A 13687-nucleotide genomic window follows, 5' to 3' on the forward strand; every position below is an offset into this window, starting at 1 on the left:
CAGGACCTGTGACTTCGTCATCTGAAAGAGCAGCAGCATCACGTATTCCCTTTCCGAATTCGGGCACACTTTCTTTCCCAGGTGCTTTCCAGGGGAAATGACATGCTGGAATTAGGAGAGGTCGGCAGGAAAGGCAGGCAAGGGCGTAGTGAAGTCGAGAGGAAAAAATATCTTCGCTTTATGACATTTAAGCTATTTATTTTGTCGAAAATGGAGTTTATTAGTTATTTTTATGGATATGTTTTTTTTTCAGGGGATTCTCATATATGTGCTTTCTCTCAATTTTTATGGATTTTTTTTTTTTTTTGGGATTCTCATATAGGTGCTTTCTCTCAATTTTTATGGATATGTTTTTTTTTTTTTTTGCCACGGGATTCTCTCAATTTTTATGGATATGTTTTTTTGCCACGGGATTCTCATATAATTTTTTTTTTTGCCGGGCGAGGCCCATATAAGTGCTTTCTCTCAATTATTTTTGCCAGGGGATTCTCATATAAGTGCTTTCTCTCAGTTTTTAAGGATATGTTTTTTGCCACAGGATTCTCATATAAGTGGTTTCTCTCAATTTTTATGGATATGTTTTTTTTTTTTTTTTTGGCCACGGGATTCTCATATAAGTGCTTTCTCTCAATTTTTATGGATGTTTTTTTTTTTTTTTGGCCACGGGATTCTCATATAAGTGCTTTCTCTCAATTTTTATGGATATGTTTTTTTTTTGGCCACGGGATTCTCATATAAGTGCTTTCTCTCAATTTTTATGGATATGTTTTTTTTTTTTTTTTACGGATTCTCATATAAGTGCTTTCTCTCAATTTTTATGGATTTTTTTTTTTGCAAGAAGTGCTTTCTCTCAATTTTTATGGATATGTTTTTTTGCTACGGGATTCTCATATAATTGCTTTCTCTCAGTTTTTATGGATTTTTATTTTGCCAGGGGATTCTCAAATAAGTACTTTCTCTCAGTTTTTATGGATATTTTATTTTCTTGTCGGGCGAGACTCATATAAGTGCTTTCTCTCAGTTTTTATGGATACTTTTTTTTTTGCCGGGAGAGGCTCATATAAGTGCTTTCATCTCAATTTTTTGGATACGTTTTTTTGCCGGGGGATTATCATCTAAGTGCTTTCTCTCAATTTTTACGGATATGTTTTTTTGCCAAGGGATTCTCATATAACTGGTTTCTCTCAATTTTTATGGATAAGTTTCTTTGTCAGGGGATTCTCATATAATTGCTTTCTCTCAATTTTTATGGAATTTTTTTTTTTTGCCAGGAGATTCTCATAGAAGTGCTTTCTCTCAATTTTTTTTTATTTTTTTTTGCCAGGGGTTCTCATATAAGCGCTTTCTCTCAATTTTTATGGATAAGTTTTGTTGCCAGGGGATTCTCATATAAGTGCTTTCTCTCAATTTTTACGGATAGGCTATGTGTTTTTGCCAAGGGATCCTCTCAGTGAGGATTTACGTTACTTTGTGCAGATAGCTGCACTGTTTTCTTGAACAGAAACTTTTTTACTGTTTGCTAAATGGCCATTACATTACAAAATCCTAAGATAATTAAAACCACATATTATATGACTTGATAAACCATATTTCTAAAGTACAACTTACTGTTCTTTCAGATTTGCCCAGATGAACTTTTGTAGGTTGTGAAAACAGACCGCAGATATGGACTTTTTAAAAGACGCTTGTATGAATGAATGATCAAACTGAGGAGCCCAGGAAAGTGAGGCAGGAAAATTTTGTCAAAAATACAAAACCAAGAAAGGAATGTGAGGTTTCTTAAAATGAAAACATGACTCAAAATTTACGAAGTCAGAATCTGTGCCATTTGGGATAAGAGAAAAGGAGGGATCACAATAACTAAGTCTGACTTAGTGTTTACTAAAATAGTGTCAGTGTTCCTCTCTCAAAATGGCACATACAGAGAGAGAGAGAGAGAGAGAGAGAGAGAGAGAGGGGGGATGGTGTGTGAGTATTATATTGTTAACACGAACACAAATTAAATTAAATACCTGAACACAATTTATATTAATCAAGCTCCTGAACACAGTTTAAACTAAGTAACTAAACATAATTTAAATTTAAATTCATGAAGTACTTGAACACAATTTAAATTAAACAATTACCTGAACGCAATTTAAATTAAACAATTACCTGGCAATTTAAATTAAACAATTACCTGACACAATTTAAATTAAGTAATTACCTGAACGCAATTTAAATTAACCAAGTACCTGAACACAATTTAAATTAATCACGTATCTGAACCCTGTTTAAATTAATCAAGCGCCTGAACACAATTTAAATTAATCAAGCGCCTGAACACAATTTAAATTAATCAAGTATATGAACACAATTTAAATTAATCAAGAGCCTGAACACAATTTAAATTAATCAAGTACCTGAACACAATTTAAATTAATCAAGTACCTGAACACAATTTAAATTAATCAAGTACCTGAACACAATTTAAATTAATCAAGTACCTGAACACAATTTAAATTAATCACGTACCTGAACAAAATTTAAATTAATCAAGTACCTGAACACAATTTAAATTAACCAAGTACCTGAACACAATTTAAATTAGTCAAGTACCTGAACACAATTTAACTTAACAAAGTACCGGAACACAGTTTACATTAATTAACTACAAGCACCCAATTTAAATTAACCAAGTACCTGGAAGCAACTTAAATTAAATACCTAAACACAATCTAAATTAATCGTGTACCTGAGCACAATTTAAATTAATGAAGTCAACCGAAGAAATTTCAATCATTTGCCTGAACATTTTCTCATTTATGGAATTTCGACCAAGAGGCAACTGTCCAGGGCAGGTGGCATACCACTCCTTCCTCTATTTCCAGGAACGATAACAGTCACACACGGCCACGTGCACCGAGCATCAAGGCGCAGCAATACGTCTGTTTCGTGACGAAAGAGAATAACGGCTCTTTGTTGGTTTCTTTGATTTATTTCTGTCTTTGTTTATTTACTTGTCAGATTTTCGATATCCTTCAAGACAATGAGCGACATAACTGGAACGCTGTGTGATGGATACGTGTTTGTCACCAGATTATAATTGAAGGGAATCTCATAAACACACACCCACGCATATATATATATATATATATATATATATATATATATATATATATATATATATATATATATATATATATATATATATACACACACACACTTTTGTAAAAAATTAACCTCGACAATATAAGAACTTGATTTTGAAAATAAAACGGCCAGAGCAACGAAACCGAAAAATTACACCTTACCAAAATTTTGTTTCTGCCCTGACCAAAAAGTATATTTTATCTCGGCCCACAAAAGACCAGGTTAAAACTCCCCAGGACGATGATACTATAATTTCCTTTAGTATTTTGAAGAAAGTCCGGTTATAATGGAAGGAGATCTCCGAAGGGAACTCCCATTGTGTTTTCACTTGGCGTTTAGAGGACTCCTCCTCCCCCTCCTCCTCCTCCTCCTCCTCTTCGCCTTCCTAACAAGTCTCTATTATTCCAGCAAAGAAAAGAGCCAAATGAATGCCGGACTGGTCGGAATGACAAGAGGAGGTCCTCCAGGTGAGCCGACGGAAAAGAGCCTACGTCAGCAGCTAGCGCGAATATCGCCACGAATTCGGACGCCCCTTTTATTGATTCTGATATTCATGTGGTCGGCCGGGCGGCAACGGAAGACGCCTAACCACCTCCTCCTCCAATTCCTCCTCCTCCTCCAATCCTCCTACTCTTCCTCCTCCTCCTCCATCTCACCCCACCTCCCCCGCACCCAGAAAAAAAGATTAGCTTCTAAGGCGATTGAGGTAAGCCGGTATTTACATTGGGGTCTCCTGCTGACTCAGCGGTACCTCAGCTGCTGCCTTCGGAGTCTCGGGTTAAGGAAGGAAGCTGCGCTTCTCTGACGGACGGGGCACTGTCTGGAATCTTTAATTCTCTCTCTTTTTTTTTCATTTTACTTCTTGCTGGAGGAGCGAAGGTTTTGGAAGACGCAAAGGTGCAAGTGGACGCGAATTTCCCAGAAGATGGATTAAGAGGAATATAAGTTCATTCATTTTTTAGTTTTCTGTAAAAGAAAACTATTGTGCCGACTTTGTCTGTCCGTCCGCACTTTTTTCTTTCCGCACTTTTTTCTTTCCACCCTCAGACCTTAAAAACTACTGAGGCTAGACGGCTGCAAATTGGTATGTTGATCATCCACCCTCCAATCATCAAACATACCAAATTGCAGCCCTCTAGACTCAGTACTTTTATTTTATTTAAGGTTAAATTTAGCCATAGTCGTGCTTCTGGCAACGATATAGGATAGGCCACCACCGGCCCGTGGCTAAAGTTTCATGGGCCGCGGCTCATACAGCATTATACCGAGACCACCAAAAGATAGATCTATTTTCGGTGGCATTGGTTATACGCGGTAGCGGCTGTACAGAAAATTCGGCGCATTTTTTACTTATATAATAAGGCCAATAACATGTGCAGGTACAAATTTATTATTATTTCTGATTATCTTATTTCACCGCCGTTACATTTAACTTTATCTTCTTCAAAATCATCCTTTTTTACTAATATTAATTTTACAGTACAGAAATACGTCGCGAAATACGAAATATCGAATTACCAAGTAGCCATAACAAATTCAGTTTACATTTAAAGCCAAAACACGCAGTATAACACTCTACATGAAACTTGCAAAGAAAAAAAAGAAAGATAATATTCCTTCTTCAATCCCAAATTTTAAAATAAAGTTTCCTTTTCCCGCATAAAATGAAAAGTTAATCACAAAAGTTAATCATAAAACTCCCTTTATCACAGGACCTACCACTCTCTGCACATCCAGAATATTAGACTCCTCTTCTCTCAATTCTTATTTTTTCAATTCTCTTCTCAATTCTTTCCTCAATTCGACCTGGTGAGCACCACATGGCCCTACGCATTAATTTTCGGGGCCTCATTCTTCTCTCTGATTATATCCAACTCTAATATCTGACGGTCCACCGTCACATCGTAATCATAATCAATTCTTCTTTTATTTTTTTTTTATTTCATCCTTCCGTGAAATGGGGAATGACATGCCACCCGACCAGATGCGATAAAATGCGCGAAAATATTTGCGAAGCGTCTGACGGAAATTATGATAATTACGTCTTTGAGAGAGATGATAAAAGAAGAGTTGAATGTATAAAAATATAAGAATGTTGACATAAGAATAGATGAATAAATAAAAATATAGACTACTGACAACAGAATAGTGGAATACGTACATATATAGACTATTGACACAGAACAGTGGAATATATAAAATACAGAATATTGATAAAAGAATAGTAAAATATGTAAAAATATAGAATACTGATACTAGAATAGTGGAATTTATAAATACATAAACTATTGATAAAATAATATTGGAATACATAAGAATAAAGTCAATTGACAAAAGAATAGTTGAATATATAAAAATATAGACTATTGACAACAGAACAGTGGAATATATAAAAATACAGAAGACTGATAACAGAATAGTAAAATATGTAAAAATATAGAATACTGATACTAGAATAGTGGAATATACAAATATATAGACTGCTGATAAAATAATATTGGAATATATAAGAATATAGACAATTGTAACTTGCGATATATATAAAAATACATAGACTATTTATAGCAAAAGAGCGGAATACATGAAAGTATAGACTATTGATAAAACAATAGTGGAATACATGAAAATATAGACTACTGATAACACAAGGTGGAATATATAAAAATATAGACTACTGATGACAGAATAGTGGAATATGAAAAATAGACTAATGTAAGGGTGAAAAAAATACTTTTAGGAAATTTTAGGCTTTTATATTTTTTCCCCTGATATATTGAAATATTTCCTACGTAATCGTATATTTAATTACGAGCTCCAAAATAAAAAAATATTTACAGTTACTATACTTCACCAAAGAAAAAACTTTTGAGAGAGAGAGAGAGAGAGAGAGAGAGAGAGAGAGAGAGAGAGAGAGAGAGAGAGAGAATTTCTACAGATTATACTTCACGAAAGAAAGAAAATTTAAAGAGAGAGAGAGAGAGAGAGAGAGAGAGAGAGAGAGAGAGAGAGAGAGAGAGAGAGAGAGAGAGAGAGAGAGAGAGAATTTTTACAGACTATACTTCACCAATGAAAAAATTTTTTAAAGAGAGAGAGAGAGAGAGAGAGAGAGAGAGAGAGAGAGAGAGAGAGAGAGAGAGAGAGACTATGAGAAAAATTTTTTAAAGAGAGAGAGAATTATGTTTCTTTTAAATAAGCCCGTAATCGTACCATCAGTACTTTAGTCAGTGACCGAGAAAACTGTACCGACACTCATTAAATCACAAAATCATTTTGGACGTCAATCTATGAGTTGATAAAAATAATATTCTTTGATTAGTGGAAGCACATGTTTGTGAAAACTGCCGGCCCGTGAATGCGCTGGAAAGTAATACATTTGAATTACCCCGACCCAATATTGACAATTATTTAACATATATAAAAATTCAATTATACAACTGTTCACGATTAAAACCAGTTCATTCTCCCTGACGGGGTGGCTCTAGAGGAAAAAACTTAACCGTCATTGGCTCATTCATAAATGCTGAATCGTAGACGAAAGCTTGTTAGCACAACTTCTACATAAGTAGCCTCGTACACCTACACGGAAGACTCATGGGTTACACGTCGAATCCCCTAACAAATACTGAGCTACTGAATTCTATCTTACACACACACAAACACTCCCTCTTCCCGAATATTAAGGACATGCCTTTGAGATATCTAATTCACGTTATCTGTGCAACTGTGTCTCCTTTCTCCTATCACTTCTGCAATATACGTTCCTGACAGATCCTATCAGTCAGTACTTTCATGCCCAAACAATCATCAAGTACTCTATAAATCCTTTCATATATATATATATATATATATATATATATATATATATATATATATATATATATGTATGTATGTATATATGTGTATACTGTATATGTGTATATATATATATAATATAGTAGAAAAAACTTAACGTAAAGTATCAAAACCACAGATAATCGCTACTATAGACAAGTTACAGTAACAGTTTTCCAACCAACAGTTTACGTATATACTGCAAAGTAGCTGTAATGGCATTACAAAGAATGAAGGGCAAAAAGCTTACCCTGCGTGACCCCTTAGAAAAAAAAACAGAAACTGTCAACTTCAAAGGGAAATCAGGCGAAATACAAAATATCAGCGAGCTTCTAGGGTAACCCCCTACACAAATGAAGACTGCCCAACGAAATTTAAACTTGAAAAAAAAAAGAACAAAAGAAATTCTAAATGTAAACATGTTTATAAAACAAATACGAAAGATTATGATCAGCGAAGGATTCCATCCGAAACCTCCCTCACTCTCTTGTACGAAAAGGGGTGCAATATTTCCTCGGCAGCTCATGCTGGCCGGAGAGGGAGAGGAGGGTAGACCGAAACATAAAAATAGCGGAGGAGAAAAGAGAACAACAGATGCAATGGATTATGGTCCGGTTCGGTTTTTCCAAGGGGTCCGGTGCTGCTTGGAAAAAGAAGACCCGCTGGGAGCCGCTATAAAAGGAAATATCTTGATATTAGCAGAAGCTAATTGTCGGTAGCTGTATTTTTGCCAGCCGTCTTCCCTTACACGCGGCGATTAGCACCCGGAAAGTAAAATTGTAATCCCATAATAACACCGCAATGATATCATAATTGTCAGAGAGAACCCTCCCTTGAAAATTGCCAACTTTATGATAATAACCATCGTTTACATTTCCAAAATATCGCTTTAATCCGTTCTTAATGCTTTTTATCTCCGTCTGACTCGAACAAACACACGCCACGGGATGCTTCGTGTTTTTGGGCGCGTTCTCAGACCACATAACCTTCCGAGGAGAACCCTTGACTACGTTTAAAGGACCTTGCCAACAACTACACTCTGATTCAATTGAATATAGAATTTAAGCAAAACCAAGCACTGGGACCTATGAGGTAATTCAGCGCTGAAACTGACAGTAAGAGGTTTGAAAGGTGTAACAGGAGGAAAACCTCGCAGCTGCACTGTAAATCAATTGCTAGGAGAGGGTGGAAAGTACGATGGAAGGAAGAGAATATGAAAGGAGGTACAGTAAAATGAATGAAAGAGGTTGCAGCTAGGGGCCGAAGGCAAGCTGCGATGAACCTTAAGTAATGCCTGCAGTGCACCGCATGAGGCGCAAGGACGGCGCTACCCGCCTTACGGGGCACTCTGATTCAAATGCACCGCACCTGACATTCGCATGTCCTGGTTTCGATTATATAAGTGCCCGGACTTTTGAGTTTTTAGCTGCCCATCAAACATTTCTATAAATAGCTAGAAATTAATATATATAATTGAATCTAAAGGACCGAATGCAAGGACGGGCAGATCAAGGGATGAAAATTATAACCTACTCAACGAACTGATATGAGCACCATCGCCTACCTGAAATCTTCATGTCTGACTGTCTCAGAGATCAAAGAAAAATAATGATAGAGATAAATCGAAGAAAAAGAATTACTGTTGTTAACAATAATAATAATTCCTTATAAATATATACATACCAATTTTCAATGTCCTTCAACATTGCATAATTCCCGATAATTATGCAATAATTATCTCAAATACATTTTCATATTTCAGAGTAAGTTACCAAATACTATGCAATAAATAAGGGCATTAAATTCATTGTAATATTAAAGGTAAAACGAAGCTTTAAATATTATCACTTTAGTCGGTTTGGTAATAAATATCTTCGTAGCATTATCAATGCAGCAAATGAAATAGAAATTAAGCATAATTATAAATTCAATCATGATTAACGGAAACGGGTTTACGTAGTACATAAATACTTTTCTGTGGAAAAATGACATGATAACGATATACATTTTCAGGTGATATATGTGTATGTATATATACATATATATATATATATATATATATATATATATATATATATACCGTGTATATATATACATATATATATATATATATATATATATATATATATATATATATATATATATATATATATATATATATATATATATACTGTGTATATATATACATATATATATTATATATATATATATATATATATATATATATATATATATATATATATATATATATATATATATATATACACACATATTTACCTATAATACTTTCCATACAAATACTTGAACAAAAATGCTTCCATCAAGCAATGTCATCAAGTAATACCTACATAGACAAAAAAATAAATAAAAATAATCCCACCGAGAGAGAAAAACAATAACTTTCAAACTGCTTTAATCCGGTAACTAGTGCGTATATACGATAAACAATTCCACCTGCCGATGTTGTTCCACAAAACCTCTGTGAAAAGAGCAGTCGAATGCCTTTCATAAATTTTGCGTTTCATAAATTTCCGAGAGGTCGTTATTTTAAAAAGGAATTTACGGATCTCCGGTAATCGTTTATTTTTTTCTGTAAAAGAAAACTATTGTGCCGGCTTTGTATGTCCGCCCGCGCATTATTCTCTCCGCACTTTTTTTGTCCGCCCTCAGATCTTTAAAACTACTGAGGCTAGAGCGCTGCAAATTGTTATGCTGATCATCCACCCTCCAATCATCAACCATAGCAAATTGCAGCTTAGCCATGATCGTGCTTCTGTCAACGATACAGGACAGGCCACAACCGGGGCGTGGTTAAAGTTTCATGGGCCGCGGCTGATGCAGCATTATACCGAGACCACCGAAAGATAGAGCTATTTTTGGTGGCCTTGATTATACGCAGTAGCAGCTGTACAGAAAACTCGATTGCGCCGACGAAACTTCGGCGCATTTTTTGCACGTTTCTCTTTTTTTTTTCTCCAAGCTCGAAATGGATGAACCTGAACTTCGTCGATTTCTTAAAATTGTGATTTTAATTGAAATTTCGATGTACTATATGAAGATGAATACGAACTTATTATCTGAAATCTGTAATTCATGATAATTTACGCAGATTTGGCCGATTTTTTCAGCACGTCAATGCTAACTGATTCATTAAGTACTGAGTAAAGTTTTATAATAAACTTCTTATCTGAAATCTCTAAATCACTGATAATTTAGGAAAATCTGGCCGATTTTTTTCAGCACGTCGTGCTAACTGATTCATTAAGTACTAAATAAAGGTGAATACCAACTGATTATCTTAAATCTGTAACTCGCCAATAACTTGCGAAATTTTGACTATTTTTTTCAGCTTTTCAATCCTGACTCATTATCATTCTTTCACTTTCTGCCTCATTAAACTGAACAAAGTTATTTATTTGTTATTTATATCCTCCACCAGTGCCTTGTGAATGTATCATAAGTTCTGTTATTCGTAATGACTGGCTGATCTAAATCCTAGTTAATTACACACACATGACGTAAATTCACCCAATAACAAAGTAAGTTCAAAATTCTGGACACTTGAAGTCTGAAGAGATTACAAACTTCCTTTCACTGGTGCAAGTTTAGATTAAATTCCTGTTATGAATTCATATGAATAACTGTAGTTATTCTCCTTGCATTTTAATACGTTTTTATCTATTTATAATTTTTTCATTTGTGATTTTCTTTTATAATAAGAGAGATCTCTCCTTTCTGTATTTTCATTTACCTCCTCTTACTTCTTCCTAATGAAAACCATATTATCTGGAAGCTTGAATTTCAAGTCAATGGTCTCTTTGGTGGGCTTGTTCCATACGAATAGGGTTCACCTTCTGAATAATAATAATAATAATAATAATAATAATAATAATAATAATAATAATAATAATAATAATAATAATAGTGGGGTTCCGGGTTGCACCCTGCCTCCTGAGGAGTCCATCACTATGTGCGCCGTTTCTAGTAGCACACTTTTCTGCACGAGTCCTGGAGCTACTTCGGCATCTAGTTTTTCCAGATTCCTTTTCAGGGATCTTGGGACCGTGCCACCCAGTCAAACTGGATGACTGTGACAGACCCAAATAATAATAATAATAATAATAATAATAATAAAAAAATAATAATAATAATAATAAACATACATATGACTTACAACAAGGCAATATATGATAATAAGCTTTTTACTGTCAGGGGTGATAATTGAGCTTCCTAATTTGAATTCAAGTTCTTCCATATTATGTCTCCTTCTCTATACCACTTACGTTACCATACGTTAGTGCTAGGAAGAAAATATTCACTTACTTAAAAAAATTATTTGCAAACAATAAAGTAAGCCACAAATACATAAAAAAAAATGAATGAGTACCGAATACTATACTATACAGAGAGGGGCTTTGTTTATGGAAAACGGTAATTATTTTAGGCCATCCATTAGCAAGTTTATTATTTATTCAAACATCGAATTCAAAAGCCGCAGTTCACCAAATGTTCCACAAAACATCCGGGATACTCTCAGGTCATAAATTCTGTACTTTCCCATTAGTACGGGGGGACCAGAACGAGGAAAGGAGTTTCCATTGTATGGGTAATTATGATTGTATGATTAGTTATGAATGACGTAGTCATAACGAGGTTTCGTGCAGCTGGTGCAGTTTTTAGTTTTCTGTAAAAGAAAACTGTTGTGCCAGCTTTGTCTGTCCATCCGCACTTTTTCCTGTCCGCCCTCAGATCTGAAAAACTACTGAGGCTAGGGCTGCAAAAGAATTAGGTATTTATTTCTGTTGATCATCCACCCTCCAATCATCAAAATACCAAATTGCAGCCCTCTAATCCTTCAGGCCAGCCAGGAGAGCTGTTAATCAGTTCAGTGGTCTGGTTAAACTAAGGTTTGATTTCATCCACCTTCAATCATCAAACATTAGCCATAATCGTGCTTCTGGCAACGATATAGGATAGACCAGCACCTGGCCGTGGTTAAAGTTTTATGGACCGCGGCTCACAGCATTATACCGAGACCACCGAAAGATCGATCTTTTTTGGTGGCCTTGATTATACGCTGTAGCGGCTGTACAGAAGACTCGATTGCGCCGAAGAAACTTCGGCGCATTATTTACTTGTTTCTTACACGTTCCGGAATTAGCGATAAGCGCGCGTGCATTAAGAATGGGATTAAAGTCTACTGTTTTTGCTAAACTCTCAGTTTTAATTATAAATCTCATGTATGTTTAAAGGGATAACAAAACATGTAAAGCTGCGCAATGTTGACAGAAACCGTCCGTGAATTTTATTATGAGTAATGTTCACAAAAATAACGACATTTGAAGATTAACTTCATCTAATTGATGCTTACCAGACAATTTCCTTCTTAACGACGTAACCAAAAACAAGGAACTGTGATGGAGAGCATCTCAAATTCTTCCGTATGATAATATTTACGTCAATAATGATATCACCAGACTGTAATTAAGGGATTATATCTAAACCCCGTTAACTACACGCGAGTGAAAATTAAGAAAAATAAAAGAAAACACAAAAAAAACGCAGTGACCGACAATTAACTTTTGCTGATGACAGAACGATAAAAAAATATTTAAGAAGCTGATCTTCCGTTGCAGACAATTGCCTCCCCCCTCAGAAAAATTTCAAAAAACATCACAAACTGCATCGTAATCCTTTCCATTTGCTTCCTTTCTTCTGCGATGTTCTTTTTATCGTTTCGTGTCTTCAGTCTTCTTCTTCTTTTTCCTCCTCCTTCTTCTTCTTCTCTTCCTCTTCCTTCTTTTTCTCTTCCTTCTTCTTCTTCTTCTTCTTCTTCTTCTTCTTCTTCTTCTTCTTCTTCTTCTCTTCCTCCTCCTTTTTCTTCTTTTTTTCTTCTCTTCCTCCTTCTTCTTCTTCTTCTCTTCCTCCCCCTTTTTCTTCCTCTTCTTCTCTTCCTCCTCCTTCTTCTTCTTCTTCTTCTTTTCCTCCTTCTTCTTCTTCTTCTGCTCTTCCTCCTCCTTCTTTTTCTTCTTCCCCCCTTCTTCTTCTTCCTCCTCCTTCTCCTCCTCCTCTTCTTCTTCTCCTCCTCCTCCTCCTCTTTCTTCTTCTTCTTCTTCTTCTTCTTCTTCTTCTTCTTCTTCTTCTTCTTCTTCTTCTTCCATCCCTCCCTTTGTTAACGAAGTTGTTGGCAAAATATTACGACCGTTTCAGGGAGAGGGTGGGATGTTATAAAACTTCCCATCAGGTTTTTCGTTTTCTTTTTTGTTTTGTTCCTCTTTTGGGGTAAATTTATGCTCGTCGCTTCTTTGTTGCGTTTTTGGTTATTCCACGTACTTTCGCGTTCTTCCTTTCGTGTTATTACTCTTCATCTGTTTCTGTGTTTTCGTGTTATGTATATTTTATATTTTTTTCACACTGGATGAATTCTGTTCACTTATTAATTCTTATACTTATCCTAACAGTATCTCGCGTGATTTTTAAATCATTTTAATATATCAAAAATTTAACAAGCTTATTATTTGCCCCATTAATTGTCGTTTATGGCTCTTGTTTAAATGGAATAAATTTATACGGAAAATACAATGCGGGAAAAGTGACAAGTAGAATGAAATTTGGCCTCGCAGACAATTCATTTTTAACATGATCCTCACCTGAATGTGACAGTTATTATTATTATTATTATTATTATTATTATTATTATTATTATTATTATTATTATTATGAA

Source organism: Macrobrachium rosenbergii, chromosome 42, assembly GCF_040412425.1.
Source record: "Macrobrachium rosenbergii isolate ZJJX-2024 chromosome 42, ASM4041242v1, whole genome shotgun sequence".
Taxonomy (NCBI): Eukaryota; Metazoa; Arthropoda; class Malacostraca; order Decapoda; family Palaemonidae; genus Macrobrachium; species Macrobrachium rosenbergii.